This window comes from Impatiens glandulifera, chromosome 1, assembly GCF_907164915.1.
Source record: "Impatiens glandulifera chromosome 1, dImpGla2.1, whole genome shotgun sequence".
Taxonomy (NCBI): domain Eukaryota; kingdom Viridiplantae; phylum Streptophyta; class Magnoliopsida; order Ericales; family Balsaminaceae; genus Impatiens; species Impatiens glandulifera.
The window spans coordinates 3,508,375-3,514,888 of NC_061862.1; positions in this window are offsets into that span (position 1 = coordinate 3,508,375).

The following is a 6,514-nucleotide window of genomic DNA, read 5'->3' on the forward strand; positions in this document are numbered from 1 at the left end:
TTTGATTCTTAGAAATTATTATGAAAGAACCTCGATACCCTTTAGGGTGATGAACTCGTTAAAGTGGACTATTATAAAGGTTCGAAATGTTATAAAAAAAACTTGTATAGCAAAAATTTCATTTATTTATAAATTAAATTCCCCAATAGAGTCGCTAAGAAAGCTGTAACACTCAAAAATGTCTATTCCGCAGCTTAGCACGTGTCGGATGACACGTGGAAATATAGGGATCCGGGATGGCTCGAGGTTCAATACGTTTCAATTTTGGTTTTTGTGCCTGGCATTTTTTAAAATTATTTTAAAAGATTTTGATAGTACTTGATAATTTTTAAAATAATTATGTAAAAATAATTAATTTTATTTTAATTTTAATAATCTAGGATTTATTGTAACCAAATGATGATTTGATTTAAAATCTAGTTTAAATTAATCGAACATAATTAATTTAATAAAATATTATCTAATTGAAAAAATAGTGTCGCCAAATGATTTTAAGAAAATTAGTAAAATGTACATTGATAAACGTATTTTACTAGAGTTTCCATAAGGGGTTCACTATTTAGTTACGCTCGGGAAAGAGATTTCGCATTATGTCTTTTACGTCCGTTGAAAACAGTTTTATTTTTAAAGTAAAAGTTGGGCTATCAAAAGTTTTATTTATAACATTTATTTCCTTCAATTAGTAGTTCGGGGGTCCTAAATAAAGATAAATTTAACTTACGTAAATAATTGTCTAAAATTATTAAGAAGTGCGTACTTGCGATTGCGTTGATATAATATTGAGTATAAAACCTGAAAATAATATAAAAGTATTGGAATTTAAAAATAAATTCCAAACGGGCCTTAGTCAAAATATTTGTTTGAAAATATACCGAAAATATTGAAAAATTATTTTCTAACATTTTGGGATTATTTGAAAATGGATTGTAGTTTTAAATTACAAAATTAATTTTGAATTTTGAAAAGTAGAATCAAACAGGCCTTAGGACTGGAGTATGTTTTTACCAGTCCAGACCGGATGGCTCGATCTAGACCGAGGGTGGTCTAGATCAGGGCTTGGGACATTCAATCCTGAACTCAGATTGTACGGTCCTAGGACTGGGAGTCTCGGTCCCAGATCTAGATTTCTTGGTCGTGGGTGAGAATCATCTATCCTAGGTGTGAATCATCGGTAGGATTTCTCGGTCCTTGCTTAAGAACATCGGTCGTAACTCAAGAACACCGGTCATTGGTCTCGATCCTAGGTCAATTTTCTCGGTCCTTGATCTTGGTCAGTACCGAGGATTTTCAGTCAGGACCGAGGAATCTCGGTCCTTGGTCTTAGAATTTATTTCTATTCTTCGCAAATCTTCACAAACTTTTGAACATGTTCAATTGCGGAATCGTTTTTTGGATTTGAAGCTTAGATGAATGAATGTCAATGGAAGAAAGTAAAGAACATACAGAGTTTTATGGATATTCGGAGATAAAACTCCTACGTCACCCCTTCTTCCTCAACAAGAAGGATATTCACTAGAAGTCTTTGATTTGTATAGAACACACTACACAAACCCATTCAGAAACTACAAGACTTAATAATTGTCTGCTTATGAACTTCTAGCTAACTCTCTGTTGAACTAAAAACAACATTTGTTCAACTTACAACACTAAGGTTTCACACATAAATAACAGTGAATAATTACATAATAATCACACAAACAGATAATGAGTAATTCGTGCTTGAGCTTGAAAGATTGGATAATCAAAGAGAGAGCTTAAGTAACTTGTGAGATAGATATGTGAAGCAAGTTAGCGATTGAGAGCTAAGTTCTAGCGAGGTTTAAGACCATTCATCTGTTGTCCTTGAGCTTCAATTAATACTTGAAGAGAACCAACAATCGAATCTTCTTTGTGGACATGTGGTATGTGTCTGTTGGACGACCGCCAATAGTACAGTAGTACAACAGACTGTGAGCATTGGAATCGTGGCCGTACAGGACTGATAGTGCGCCGAATATCCTTTGATATTGTGTTGTAATAGATGGATACAAAGTGGGAAATTTGAATGATAAATGCATACGTGGAAGTCTTTCATTTGTCAAGATTGGCTGACTTGTCAGACCGCTAATAACGAACATATCAGACGAGCTAAGTAGAGAAGAAGACGCTCCTTCAGACATTTGATCAAGTCGGAAGACGTCTAACTACACTTCTTACTTAGACTGCGTCTAAGAAGAAGTTAGACAACATCTAACTACGTGCTTTCTTTAGACTGCGTCTGAAGAAGTTAGACGATGTCTAACCGCGCTTTCCTTAAACCGCGTCTAAAGGAGTTAGACGACATCTAACCGCGCTTTTCTTAGACCGCATATAAAGAAGTTAGACAATGTCTAACTATGCACACTCCTTAGACTACGTTTAAAGGAGTTAGATAACGTCTAAGTACGCGCACTCCTTAGACCACGTCTAAAAGAGTTTGGACGACGTCTAACTACACGTACTCCTTACACCACGTCTAAGAGAGTTAGACAGCGTCTACTCGCGCATTACTTAGACTAAGTCTGAAGTAATTAGACGACGTCCGAATAGATAGACTTCTTCAGATCTGTACCTACACAAAAGTAAATTACCCAACTTAGTTTTGTTCAAGTTACAACTTAGTTTTATTTAACCACATCATTAAAATTATGTCATTCTTATATCTTAAGATAATTAATTATTTTTCTCTTAAATGATTTACTCTTTTTCTTATTTAATTTAATCCAACAATATTTTAATACAGATCATGAAAACATGATCTATAAGTTGCTAACAACACATATAGATGTAGGAATCATATCTCTTAATCCTAAACTTGATCATTCGAGCTCTAAGTCGATCAATTTCTGAACCCGATTTCTAGGGAAAGAATTGAGAACTTTTGATTTAGGCCATCTCATGGCATAATTCTTGTTCCAACATCTTTGAAATGATATTAATAGTTGAACACAACAAAAACAAGAACACCAATCAAGCTTTGTAATAACTTTCAAAACTAAAATTTAAACTCATTTCTTTAAAAACTTCAGTTGGATTAAACATGAACGTGATGTTTGTTTTATAATTTAGAAATCATCCTAACATGTTTACAAACATGTTAGGTAGCTAATTGAATCAAAATTCAAGCTTAAAAACTCAAGAACATGAAATATTTCTCCAATAATTATTAGTGATTGGAGAACACTCCAATAATTTGTAGGAATATTTCTCAAGCCTTTGATCGAAGCCTAGACCGCTGAGACAATTTCTTAAAAAAGATAGTCGCTAGAATTCTTAGATATTCTTCGATCTGGATGCGATATTTGAATTATGTTTGATGGATCGAAGGAAGAACACTAAGGAACTATTTATACCCGAGCTAGGTCGGTTTCATTGTCGAATTCAACTTCAATTTTACTTTTAAAATTCTTCTTCTATATTTCTGTTTTGTCTTTTGGCAACCTAGCTCTAGGATAAGTTTTAAATTTAAACCTTAGGGTAATGATAGAGAGGAAGAGATGTGCACGTTGGTGAAAGATTGGAGAGATAAGGTTGAGAAATGAAAGAGATATGATTTTTGAAAGGATCACCAATCACGAGATTCCGTCGTTCGTCCTGTCAATCAGGAAAAACGAACAAAACGACATCGTTTCATTTAATATGAAACACGCTGTTGCATTCCGTTGGTGGTACGTCAACGATTAGGCGTTTGGGGCTAATGGGGTTAGCATCCTGTTAGTTGATCTGGTGTGGACCCGAGAGCGCACTTCTTTGGTTATAACCGGCTACGCGGCGTGTTTCAAGGGGCTGAATGAAAATTCAGCGCTGATCCGATAGAAGAAATCCCTGGTGCAACCAATTTTCTTATTTTCGATCACACTAGATTATCAGTTTTTATTTTTAATATAATTGAAATCGAATTTTAACCATTTTTTATTTTTCTTCATCAAATTAATACACAAAAATATTTTTTACAACATAATAAAATTATGTTTATTTTTGGGTATTTTGGAGTATTTATTTAATTGTTTTAAACCATCAATTATACATAATTTATGTTTAAAATCATAATTAAATTATTTTAACCCATTTTGAGGTTTAATTTGGGTAAAATAAATACAATATTTTAACCTCAAATTATTTTATATTTTTATTTTATTTTGCTAATTAAGGTTTAATTATCGTAATAATAAATCCTAATTTAGTCTTAACCTCCCTTTGAATCAATTCAAAATATTATTTTAATATTATTATAAATAAATAATATTATTTATAAATTGGGTAATGTTAAATTTTCTTGCTTACAATAATCTTATATATATATATAATTATAAACGAAATATTTTTATTTAATATTAGGATAAGAGATATAATTATTTTATTATATTTTATTTTTTATGAGTATAAATCAATTATAATTATTCAAAATATAACTTACAATATATATATATATATATATATATATATATATATATAATTATAAAATTATTTTAATAATCAAAAGTGGTCTAACGATTAAAGTGTTAACATTTCATACTTAAGATCGGGGTTTGAATCCCTCTAAAAGTCTTAACCTAGGACCGACAGGTACGACTGAGGCTTGTAAGCTAAGACCGACAAACTCGACCAATGTACTTCAACTAGGATCGAGAGGTCCGGCCGAGGATTTTTACATCAAATTGAGAGGTCAAACTTGGACCGAGAACTCCCGATCCTAGAACTAATGACTTCCACCCAAGACCGAGAGGTCAAACCAAGGACCGGGGAATCTCAATCTCTATCGAGAATTCCCAACCAAGGACCGAGAGTCCTTATCACCTCGATCAAGGCTTCTTAGCCCGGACCGATGGGTCCGACGAGGGTCTCAAACCCCAGCCGATGAAAATGACCCCAAGACCTAGGACACTAGTCCTAAGGCCGGTTTGGTTCCCATTTTTTAAATCCAAAATTATTTTTGTAATTTTGATACCTCAAACTATTTTCTAAAAATTTGAAAATGATTTCAAACTATTTATGGGATATTTCCACAAAAAATATTTTGATGAAGGCTCGTTTAGGATTTATGTATACCCTATTGCCTTTAAATGTATGATGTTCTTCTAGTACTTTTTCCTTAAGTTATCATCAACAACATGTACCAGCATTTAAATAATTTAAATAACGTACAAATTTTATGCATATTTAGGACCAAAAGAATAATTGGTAAAAATAAAACATTATACACCCGATTGTCAAAAGCCAAATTTATAAGTATTGGACGTTTTTAAAACAGGTATGGATGATGAAGCACAAAAACTCTTTCCCGAGTATCACCAAACTTCAAACTAAAAGAATTTATGGTCAATACGTTTCTGTACGTATATTATTTTATTGATTTTCAAAAAAATCAATTAGCACTATGTTTTAAATAAACAATATTTTTAAATTAATTATTTCTAAATAATTTAAACAACGGAATTTCTAAGAAATCAAATTATAATTTGATTATTGCAAATATCAAATTATTTAACATTTAAAGCCAAATTAATTATTTTTAATTAATTTTAAAGCGGTTAGGGATCATTTAAAAATAAGATTACTAATGCGCTAACCGAGGTTAAATTATCAAAATTCGAACTTTCCACAGAAACCGAAATATGGAGGGTTTTTCGGGTTACAAATATATATATATATATATATATATATATATATATATATATATATATATTTAGATTTAAAAAATTGCACAAAAATTGAACTCACCTCACTTGAAAAATAATAGCACAACTAAATATTCGTAAATTTTAATCATTATTTTCAAATGTTACCATCTCTATGTCCAAAGAATTTTTTTTTCTAACATTTGACTTATTATAGGCAATATATTTGATAACTTATTTTTTAATCCAAATCCTTGTAACTTTATTCAAATTATAGAATTAGTACTTTGTTTTTTTAGATTTTCAAAATATGAAATATTTTTTATGTTGAAAATAATTGAAAAAATAGACAAATGTATTTGATAACTCTATATATTTGCTTATATATATTATATATATATATATATAATTCTTTATAGAACAAATTTATTTATTATTAAGAAAATATCTTAGCAATTATTATTGTTGGGCCAACTGTATTCCATAACTTTATTTGTTTTTATATAATCTTTATAATTTTTTTAATTGATATTTTATCATTTTATTTATTATTGTCAAAATCTCCTTTATTATTGTCAAAATCTTAATGAAAAAAATAAAATAATACAAAATTTAAAAAGTTAATACTTTTCAAATTTGTGATGACTAAAAAATAAAAATTTATTTAAATAAAATAATTGTTTGAATATTATTTTTGAATTGTTAAGAAAGCCCTAGGGATTTTTAATCATCAAAGGTCTTTGTTTATAAATAATATTCGTTTGTTTCAACTTCAAAGAAGAAGGTGGTGGTAATCTTATCTCATAACAATTACACGTAAATAATATATGAAAATAATACAATGATAATAAAATTGATACAACATATTATTTAAGAGA